We start from the raw sequence: 12,286 nt of genomic DNA, 5'->3' as shown, positions 1-12,286 counted from the left end.
TAATAAATACAGTGCATTTCAAGATTATACAGTGCTACAGGTAGCTGCTATAGGTATGGTGTGAGGAAGGTTTGAGGTGTGTGTTGTATATTGCTGGAGCAAATTGGATCATGCTTTATTAAAGTTTTTTTTGCCTTCCTCTGGATCAACTTTGTTATATATGATTGTATTTTTTTTCTCATTTTATTGGTTGAACTAGATGGACTTATGCCTTTTTTCAACCAGACTAACATTTAACTATATTTAACATTATAACGTGATTCGCCTTACAGAGCATTTTTTTTATTTATAGGGATTATACCTTATTTTTAGATATAGTGTATGTAGTAATTAGCACCATTATATCAATACTGATTTTTAATATACAGATATTTTGTCTCTGAATATTTTAAAGTGACTTTTAACTCAACCCTGAGGGAGTGTGAAAAAAGTGCTATATTGGACATGATTATTTTCACACTTGGGTGGCCACTGGTTGGTTGAACCACCTCTGTCTTCCTGTATTTCTCAAAGGCTTCCATCGTTTGAATGGAAATTTTGCCAATTATGTATTCACTATCAATAATGCTACATAAGCACAAGAGAACATGCAACAGTTAAACCAACAGAGCTGCATTCCAGGTTCATACATAATGCATCATCATCAGTCATCTCTATGACTTCTGCATCCTGCTGTTCAGAAAAAAGACATTCTATCATAACCTGCATGTAGGGCAATCAAGAATCTAGAATACGGGTCTAAAACTACAAGAATGACAGTTTATGCTTTAGAGTTTAAATTGAAAACTTTATATTAGCATATTCTCATCTTTCGCAATGCAAAACTAATGACACAGAGCTTTTGTTGGAATAGGCCTTTAAAGACCTTGTATAGAACCAGGATTGGTTCAATAATTGGCTCTTTATACTGTAACTATGAGATCTGTTCACCTCTTATGTTACATAACAAGTCAGTCATTGAAGCTAAATAACGTACTTGCAGCCAGCTAGTGATGGCACAAGGGAAAAGAATAGAGGTGCCCAAGGCTCTTCAGCTAGATAACTGCGCACCAGAAGAAATTCCATCTAACTCACTTTATGTTCTCATTTCTGGCATCCCAGCAACCTTTTCTAATAAGAGCACTTGTACTGAAATATATATATATATATATATATATATATATATACACAGCAGGATACATCACACATGCAAGGATACATGCACACATGCAGGAATGTCCTGACATTCTTAACATACCAGACAATCAGGACAACTGCTAAAATATTTACTGAACCTATTTTAGCATGGAAAATTAGAACTAGAATATGTTTTAGATAGATACAAATCAAAGAAGTGATTAAAAAAAAAGAAGTATATATAAAAAAATAAAAATAATTCATAATCACCAAATTCAAGAACACTTTTTGTGGACCAAATTTGATACTGTAACTATTAGTAAAAAATAAAATGAACCAGTAAAAGCAAAACAGATAGTCTGTGTTTTCTGTTGAAAACACAGACTAAGTAAATTGATCCAATCTATTGGTCAATGGAGTAGATGTAAGGATGGTCATGGAGAACCCGATGTCCATCACAGAATAACATTTGTCCATCTTCAGGCATGCTGGTACCCAATCTATTTGTGTCTTGTATCTGAGGCTGCATTCACACTTGAGCGTAGCGATTTTGAGTGGTATTTTTTGCGCATTTTGATACAGCATGTTTAGGCATTGTTTGAGCTTTGGCTATTTTTTTTATTAGCCAATAGAGAAAAATATCATATGTTGCTATGTTTTTCAGCTTTCCTAGCTTTTCGAACAGCTTTTATTTTTTTTATTATTATTCATTTTGTATTATTATTTTGTTTGGGTAAGGGGCTAGAGTTAGGTTAGGGTTAGGGTTAATATTTTATTTATTGTCTTCTTATTTAATTCTTTATTTCTTTTGTTAGGGTGTTAATAATACAGCTACTACTACTACAAATATGAATAAATAAAATGTAAAATAAATACACAAATAAATAAAAATAATCATAAATAAATACAATAAATGATTATGTATCATCCATCAATTAAGTGTGCCCAATGCTCCCATCACCCTGCACCCGCTGGCAGCAGCCACAATCCAGAAAACTTAGTCCTCATTCCTCTTCTTCCCAAAGCCAGTCTCCTCTTTTCTCCCCTCCCTCCCTGACCTCTTTATCACAAATTCCTTTAACCTACTTGCCATTACCAAAACCTGGCTTCATGATTCTGGCACTGCTTCCCCTGCTTCCATTTCCCATGGTGACCTTCTCTGGACTCACTCTCCCAGACCCAGAGGACGGAAGGGAGGTGGAATAGGAATCCTCCTTGCCCCACAGAGCACCTATCAGGTACTGCTCCCACCTCCCTCCCTGACACGCTCCTCTTTTGAGGCACATTGTATACGTCTATTCTCTCCTGTTTCTCTAAGTATTGTTGTGATCTACCACCCCCTGGACTGGTATCTACCTTCCTTGATGACTTCTCTACCTGGCTACCCTTCCCCTCTTCTGAAATCCCCACAATCATTCCCAGCGACGTCAACATTCCTTTTAATGCTAACACTCCTGCTACTTCTAAACTTCTTAATCTAGCCTCCTCTTTTGGCCTGAAGCAAAGGATACAGGCTTCTACTCACTCCAATGGCAATACCCTTGACCTTATATTCTCCTATCTATGTACTCCATGCAACCTGTCCAACAACCTTCTCCCGCTCCTTGATCACCACCTTATTAGCTTCACTCTTTCCCTGTCTCCCAACCTCCTCTCCCTCCAACCACTTAACAGTTAACCGTATAAACCTTAGCCACCTCAACCCTTCTCTTCTCTACTCTGCTACTGACCACGGCTATGACAAAATATCATTCCTGTCCTGCCCAGATCTAGCCACTTCCATCTACAACAGTTCACTGTTATCCTCCCTAGACATGCCCGCCCCCCCTCACTACATGCACATTCAGGTCCCGACCCCTACAACCTTGGCAAACCTATGACACCAGAGCTCTCAAAAAAAACAGCCACGCTTAAGCATCTGTGGTGAAGGGCTAAGGCTCAGAATGACTTCAACCAATATAAATATGCCCTCCAGAAATATTATTCCTGCCTCCACACTGCCAAGCAGACCTATTTCATTAATTAACACAAAAAACAGCGCAAAAATTAAATAAATAAAAATAATCACAAAAAAATAAATGTCCGTGCAAAAATATATATATAATATTTCAAACATAAGTCCTTATTTTCCAAAAAGGATTTTCAAGACAATGTTCCAAAATGTGCTTCCACCTAATCACCACGTGAAAAATAATATTGACTGCACTCCCCAGATGGAGGTGAGTAATAAGCCTCATAGGATATAAGGGATCCTATAGCCCCTCAGGAGGAACTCAAATCGCCTTCACCCTGCTTAGATACAGCAATCGACTCCACTCTACTTTTCCATGGAATCCTCAATAGTGTGCAAGGAAAGAAAGGCTACATAGTGTAATACTGCCACTCAATACCATATAAATCAATAGAATAAGGACACTCACATGTTTCAATAAAATAACAGGCCTTGTTTAAGGAACAAGTTTCCAAATTGTAAATATAGGGATCTCACGCTTTAAGGATCACTGTAGAGGATGACCAGCTTTCCACCTCAAAAATGGCTGCTTGAACCGCAAAAGTCGGCGCGCGTTCCAAATACCGGAAGTGACGTAGGCCAAGATGACGGCAGACCTGAAGTGCGTCAACGCGTTTCGCCCCACCCACAGGGCGTTCTCAAGACCTATTTCATTACTCTCAACACCTTCTCATCCAGTCCCTGTCAACTCTTCTCTTCATCCTCCACCCACTAACTCACTCACTGCCCAGGAGATCGCCAGTCACTTCAAAACGAAAATTGATAAAATTCGTGAGGAGATCTCTGATGCACAGATAAGTCCTCTACTTAACACTCCACATCCACAGGGACAATCAGTACTTCCCGCATTCAACCCCACTACTATAGATGAGGTTGCTAAGAGTTTTTCTAATGCCCACCTAACCATGTGCCTCCTGAACCCTGTGCCATCACAAATGCTACAGTCACCCTCTGGCTCTATCCTACACTCTCCAACTCACATTTTCAATCTCTCCCTCTTCCAGCATCTTCCCCAATTCTAAAACATGCATTAGTCACCCCCATACTTACAAAGCCCTCACTAGACCCCACCAGTATTAACAACCTATGACCCATCTCCTTACTCCCCTTTTCCTCCAAACTCCTTGAATGCCTGGTCTACAACCAGCTGAGCAACCACCTTCCTGATCCCCTTCAGTGTGGATTTTGCTATCAGCACTCCACGGAAACTGCTCTCCTCAAACTTACAAATGATCTACTAATGGCTAAAACCAATGGACACTAGTCTGTATGCCTACTCCTGGACCTCTATGCTGCCTTTCACACAGTGGATCACTCCCTCCTCAAAAAAAAATCTACTCCTTTGGTCCCCATGATTGTGCCCTTTGTTGGTTCTCATCCTACCTATCCCACCACACCTTCAGTGTCCTTTACAATTCTACTTCCTCTTCCTTTCTCTGTTGGGGTTCACCCAGGTTCTGTTCTGAAACCCCTCCTATTCTCAATCTACACCTCCTCTCTGGGTCAGTTGATTGCATCCCATTACTTTCAATACGATTTCTATGCTGATGACACCCAAATCTATCTCTCTACCCCTTAGCTCACTCCATCAGTCTCCTCATGCAATCACTAATCTATTAACAGGCATATCAGCCTGGATGACACCACTTCCTGAAAATTAATCTATCCAAGATTGAGCTCATATTTCCTCCCCAATGTGCCCCTTCCACTGATTTCTCTGCTAAAATCAACGGCTCAACCATGAACCCATCCCCACATGCCAGGGTGCTAGGTGTAATCCTGGACTCTAAAATATCCTTTCAGCCCCACATTTAATTGCTGACCAAAGCTTGCCACCTCAACCATCTCCAAGTTACGCCACTTCCTAACCAATGACAAAACAAAGCTTCTAAATCACTCCCTGGTCATCTCCTGCCTTGACTGCTGCAAATCGCTCCTCACTGGCTTGCCTTTGCATAGGCTTTCCCCCCTCCAGTCTATCATGAATGCTGCTTCCAGACTCATCCACCTTACCAACCATTCAGTGTCTGCCACCACTCTTTGCCAATCCCTCCACTGGCTCCTGCTCACCCAACTAATAAAACTCAAGATACTTACAACTTATAAAGCCAGGGAAACCCTTAACTGTCCAGTCAGGTCTGCCATCAGGGCAGTAAAAAAATACACCATGCTTATAAATGTGTCATGATAGGGTTTAACCATTCAGAATATAAGTCTATTATCATGCACAAAAGTTGCTATCAGTGGCAGGCCAGATGAGCAGGAAAGAGCAGTTGCTGACCTAGCAAGATGTTTGTAGACAGCAAAATAATGTATAGCGAATATCAGGCTTATATTTTTCATTAATCTGAACTCTTGATGAACAGAATAAGATTCTAATAACCATTTAAGTCAACAAGGTTTACTTTTCATTGTGCAGTATATTGAATTTGATATGCAAATTAAAGTTAAATATGTGTTTATATCAGTTATGCATGTAAATACAATTAGCAACATTGTTTACAGAGCTTTTAATTCTTGAGTTTGTAAAAAAGTAAGAACAAAAAGCACAAGGATGCTGAATGCCACAGTAGAATATTAGTGATTAAAGGGGCCTGATGCTTCTAGTGTGGGGACCGGTAATTTCAGATGGCTGTCCTGCATCTAATACTCACCCAATACTTACTGTATTTTTCGCACCATAAGACGCACTTTTTTCCCCCCAAAAAAGGGGGGAAAATGTCAGTGCGTCTTATGGAGCGAATATGGAGCGGCCGGTCCGGTATTTCCACTGCCGTCGTGTCAGAATACCGGGCCGGCCGCTCAGCTCTACAGCGGGACCTTATAGAGATGACTGCTGACCTTTGGGGAGGGGGGGGAGCGGGTACTTGAATTTGACAGATACCCGCTCCCACTTCCGTGGAGTTGTTCTTTCATCTTACCTGTTCCTCTATCCAGCGGCGCGGTCTTCCCGGCTTCTGTAGTGTGGGCATGACAGCCGGGTGCCAAGTGCACATGCGCAGGAAGCGGTGCTTTTTGTGAATGGTAAGGCGGCACCTGGTACACATGACAGATCCCAGAAGCCGCCGGACCAATCACAAAGCGCAAGTGCTTCTCGCTCATGCGCACTGGGCACCCGGCTGTCATGCCGAGCGCCATTACAGAAGCCGGGAAGACAGCGCGCGGCTGGATAGAGGAACAGGTAAGATGAAAGAACAACTCCGCGGAAGTGGGAGCGGGTATCTGTCAAATTCAGGTACCCGCTCCCCCCCCCCTCCCCAAAGGTCAGCAGTCATCCCCTGTGCTGTCCGCAGTCTCTGGTCATCCCTGTGCTGTCCGCAGTCTCTGGTCATCCCTGTACTGTGTCCGCAGTCTCTGGTCATCCCTGTACTGTGTCCGCAGTCTCTTGTCATCTCCTGTACTGTGTCCGCAGTCTCTGGTCATCCCTGTACCGTGTCCGCAGTCTCTTGTCATCTCCTGTACCGTGGCCGCAGTCTCTGGTCATCCCCTGAACTGTGTCCGCAGTCTCTGGTCATCTCCTGTACTGTGTCCGCAGTCTCTGGTCATCTCCTGTACTATGTCTGCAGTCCATTAGTTCAGAATTTTTTTTCCTGTTTTCTGCCTCTAAAACCTAGGTGCGTCTTATGGTCAGGTGCGTCTTATGGAGCGAAAAATACGGTACTTTAATTTTGAGGATGGTGTCAAGTTGTTTATGGTCACCATAAAATTGAAGTTTCAAGACCACTTAGATGAGGGTATAAAAAATAAAACAGTTTAGCCTTTTTTTTGCCAGTTCAGAGGCAGTGAGACACAACCTATTTAACAAAGTGGTAAAACAACTGTGCCCCCCCCCCCCCATTTAAGTTCTCTTTGAAGTTCCCTGTCCTTGGGGGAACAAAGAGGAAAATGTCCCTTGGGGGGTACCTGAGAAAAGAAAAAAAAAAAGAAGAAATGGAGAAGCTGTATTGATGGAAAATGTTATGCGTTTATGTACTTTGTATATCTATTTTAATATGTGGCCCTGTGCACACAGGGCATTTTCCCTGCTCTTCTAAAATACCTTTCCTCTGAGCAGCTGCATTTTGGCAGAAAAATCATTGCTTGGGCATATTTTATTCTGGCCATTGAAAAGAATTAAGTCTCAAGAGCTAAATGCTCCTAGGATTAATGTATGTTTAGACATGTTTTGCTCCTGGATGCGCTGGCAGTGGGTCTCTTTCTGCCTCTAAACACCTACAGTCATGGCCGAAATTGTTGGCACCCTTGATATTTTTCCTGAAAATCAAGTATTTCACACAAAAAAGGTATTGCATTAACACATGTTTTGCTATACACATGTTTATTCCCTTTGTATGTATTGGAACAAATATAAAACAGAGGCAGAAAAGCAAATATGACATAATGTCACACAAAACCCCAAAAATGGGCTGGACAAAAGTATTGGCACCCTTAACTTAATATTTGGTTGCACACCCTTTGGAAAACATAACTGAAATCAGTCGCTTCCTATAACCATCAATAAGCTTCTGACACCTCTCACCCGGAATTTTGGACCACTCTTCCTTTGCAAACAGCTCCAGGTCTCTCTTATTGGAAGGACACCTTTTCCCAACAGCAATTTTAAGATCTCTCCACAGGTGTTCAATGGGATTTAGATCTGGGCTCATTGCTGGCCACTTCAGAACTCTCCAGCGCTTCTTTGCCATCCATTTCTGAGTGCTTTTTGACGTATGTTTGGGGTCATTGTCCTGCTGGAAGACCCAGGATCTTGGACGCAAACCCAGCTTTCTGACACTGGGCCCTACAGTGCGACCCAAAATCCTTTGGTAATCCTCAGATTTCATGATGCCTTGCACACAGTCAAGGCACCCAGTGCCAGAGGCAGCAAAACAACCCCAAAACATCATTGAACCTCCACCATATTTTACCGTAGGTACTGTGTTTTGTTCTTTGTAGGCCTCATTCCGTTTTCGGTAAACAGTAGAATGATGTGCTTTACCGAAAAGCTCTATCTTGGTCTCATCTGTCCACAAGACGTTTTCCCAGAAGGCTTTTGGCTTACTCAAGTACATTTTGGCAAACTGTAGTCTTGCTTTTTTATGTCTCTGTGTCAGCAGTGGGGTCCTCCTGGGTCTCCTGCCATAGCGTTTCATTTCATTTAAATGTCGACGGATAGTTCGCGCTGACACTGATGCTCCCTGAGCCTGCAGGACAGCTTGAATGTCTTTGGAACATGTTTGGGGCTGCTTATCCACCATCCGGACTATTCTGCGTTGCAATCTTTCATCAATTTTCCTCATCCGTCCACGACCAGGGAGATTAGCTACAGTGCCATGGGTTGCAAACTTCTTGATAATGTTGCGCACTGTGGACAAAGGCAAATCTAGTTCTCTGGAGATGGACTTGTAACCTTGAGATTGTTGATATTTTGCCACAATTTTGGTTCTCAGGTCCTCAGACAGTTCTCGTCTCCTCTTTCTGTTGTCCATGCTTAGTGTGGCACAGACAGACACACAATGCAAAGGTTAAGTGAACGTCTCTCCTTTTTATCTGCTTTCAGGTGTGATTTCTATATTGCCCACACCTGTTACTTGCCCCAGGTGAGTTTACAGGAGCATCACATGCTTGTAACATTCTTATTTATCCGCAGTTGTGAAAGGGTGCCAATACTTTTGTCCAGCCCATTTTTGGAGGTTTGTGTGACATTATGTCGAATTTGCTTTCTTTCCTCCCTTTTTTTGTTTTGTCCCAATACACACAAAGGGAATAAACATGTGTATAGCAAAACATGTGTTAATGCAATACGTTTCGTGAGAAATACATGATTTCCTGGAGAAATATCAAGGGTGCCAACAATTTCGGCCATGACTGTATCTGTGCATGTACACAGACTAACAGAGGGGTATTTACAGGCATTTTTTACAGAAGTATGGCCCTTTTTACAGAAGTAGAAAGTGTTGGTGCACTTGTGTAGCGTACCTGATGGTAGGACCTGAAGTGCAGAGGAAGGCCTCTCTTACAGCTCTGGCTTGGGGCCCTGGTAGAGTAACAGGGAGTGACTGAGCACAGAGGTGCACGAGTGCCTGGTAGGACTTCTGCTGATAGATGTTGATGTGTATCTGGGATGCAGGAGCAGCTGGTAGATGGCACACTGGAAGAGGTGCAGGAGCAGGATACTGGCAAGGATCAGCTGGTTCACGTGCAGGAGGCAGAGTAAGGCACGGTCAGACAGTCCAGGTTGGCAACTAGCAGGCAAGCATTCAGGCAGAGTCAATAACATATCAGGTCGGCAACAGAAGACCAACACAGGAACAGGATGCACACATGCTTAAATGCAATACACCAAACAGCACTAATGCAAGGCACTAGCCCAGTTTAAGTAGCCTGCCTGGCCCCAATGCACCATCTCGCATGTGCACTTGTGTGCCGTTGTGTGCACGATCGCGCACCTGTTAAAAATCGGTCATGAGCAGGCCTTACAAGAGTTCTGCGCCTGCGTATAGGTATGCGCACTTCCTGACATTGCCCCCTCCTTATGGTCAGCCTTTGGATGCCCAACTGGGCATGTTTTTCAGGATGTCTTTGGAAAATAGTCCCTTAGCAGTCTCTGGTTCCAAAGAGTTCTCTTCTGCCCCATATCCTTTCCACTTAAGTTTTGCACCTGGTTCCTCCTCTTTCTGCACTCCAGGATGGTCTCCATCTTGTATTTCTCCTCTCCAACGATTACTGGTTCTGGAGGACCTGTATTGCGACCTGGAAAAGGATCAGGGACCATGGGTTTCAGCAAGGATACATAAAATACAGGATGAACCTTTAAAGAGTCAGGAAGTACAAGTTCATAAGAGACATTATGGATTATTTTCTTGACAGGAAAAGGTCCCACAAACCTAGGTTCTAACTTCTTCATAGGGCATGCCAACCTTAGTTTAGCTGTGGATAACCAGACCCGTTCTCCAGGTTCTAGAATTAGTTTACCCCTTTGTCTTCTATCAAAAACCCTTTTATTGTCCTCCTGTGCTTTGGCTATAGTTTTTTGCAAGATCTCATTGTTTTGCTGGAAAAAAATTCAGGATGTCCTGGACAGCTGGAATTGCAGATTCAGGTAGCTCATTGGATACAAATGATGGATGAAAATGAAAGCTCAATTTTTAGGGTCTCGCAGAGTGCTCTCCAAATTCTGGATGTGAACTGGACTCCCCGATCTGATACTATATTGGTAGGAGTACCATAAAGTCGCAACCCTTGCGGTTTCCAATGCAGAGGGTGTACCCTCCATGGGCAGAAAATGGGCCATTTTGGAGAATCAGTCAACCAGCACAAAAATAGTGTGCTCCAAGTGTATTTTAAGAGGCATCTACCTCCAAGATGTATGGTAGTGCTTGATCAGGATGACTCAAAATGGGTGTGGAAGTAAATAGTCCTTTCAACTTTACAAAACAGGTCTGCCTCTCTGGAGAGCAGTAGAAATGTGTGCTTTGCTTGGTTAGCTGTGTAATTGGGGCAATAATAGTGGAAAACCCCTTGATGAATTTCCGATAAAAGCTTGCAAAGTTGATGAAGCACTGGATTCCTTTCTTATCCATAGGAGCAGGCCAGTCTAAGATGAGCAACACTTTCTGGGGGTCCATTTTAATTCCTTCTGTGGAGAAGATCAATCCCAGGAACTGGATGCTGTGTTGCTCAAATTCACATTTCTCTGGTTTGGCATATAAACCTTGTTGTCGAAGCTAGCCCAAAACCTTTTGAACGTGAATACGGTGTAGTTCCACAGAAACGGAAAAGACCAGTATATTATCAAGATAGACAATGCCAAAAATGCCCAGGAAGTCTTTAAAACTATCATTGACAAAATACTGAAAAGTTGCACAATCTGAAGGGTATCACTAGGATTTCAAAATGGCTGAACTGGGTGTGGAAGGCAGTTTTCCGTTCATCCCCTTCCGTAATTCATAAAAGGTTATAAGCCCTTCACAAATCCAATTTGGTAAAGATTGAGGCAGCTCTGAGTCTCTGGAACAGTTTAGGGATTAAGGAAAGGGGGGGTATTGATTCTTTACTGTGATTTTACGTATTATTCACACAGGGCCGAAGAGAATGATCTTTTTTCTCCACAAAGAAAACCTCTGCTCCAGCAGGAAAAGTAGATGGCTGGATAAATCCTTTGCTGAGGCTGTCATCCAGGTATTCTTTCAGAACCTCTGATCCAGGTATTCTTTCAAAGCCTCTATTTCATGCTCTGATGGGGGACAAAATTCGACCAAATTGAATTTCTGTCCCAGGTAATAGCTCAATGGGAAAGTTGTAGGATCTGTGAGGTGGCAGAGTGTCAGCTCCTTTCTTGTTAAATACGTGCAAGAACTCATGGTATACTTCAGGCACCATCAGGCGAAGTTCATTTTTAGAGTCCATACATAGTAGAGTGGAAGTCTGAACTGGATCTTTTGTCAGGCAATGCTCCTGACAGTAGACAGATTGGAAGTCTACTGTGGCAAAGTTGATATGGGGATTAAGTGCCTGAAGTCATGGCATTCCCAAGATGACAGGGTATAAAAGGTGACAAGATGGCATCCAGGCAACACCGTTCTTTATGCGCAGGAAAAGAAGTGGTTACTGGTAGCAATATTGTATCCTGTGTTACAGTACCGAATTTAATACTTGATCCAAATCGGCCAGATAAACAGAGTTCTTGAGCCTTAGGTTGCAAGGGAATCTGACATTGTGCTGTGAAGGACTGGTCTATGAAGCTGCTGCAGACCCCAGAGTCAATAATGGCAGATACCAGAAGGACTCTTCCCGGGAGCTGGAAAGAGATACTAGGGCTGAAGCAAACAGTGCAAGTGGTTTACTGGTGGAAGAGATGGATAGGCAATTCAGCACATAGTGGCCTGCTTCTCCATAGTAGAGGCACAAGTTGTTCAGTCTCCGCCACTGGCATTATTTATATTCATATATTTATATTTATTTTTATTATCCTCTTATTTTTATTTTTTATTTTTAACTTTAGTACTTATCATTTTCTAGTATATATATATATTTTTTCATATAACATTTTTTTTATTATATCAATCATCAATCATCCGATTTTGTATTCTCTTAACTCCGCCCCACATTGTCATCGTATCTATGCATCATCCCCCTGCTATCCCATTCCCTATATAACTCTTTATATATTCTCATATT

The sequence above is a fragment of the Staurois parvus genome, unplaced genomic scaffold (genome assembly GCF_062004578.1).
Source record: "Staurois parvus isolate SC_StPar_1 unplaced genomic scaffold, SC_StPar_1.0 ptg000520l, whole genome shotgun sequence".
NCBI lineage: Eukaryota > Metazoa > Chordata > Amphibia > Anura > Ranidae > Staurois > Staurois parvus.
Note: the sequence above shows the minus strand (reverse complement) of the source record.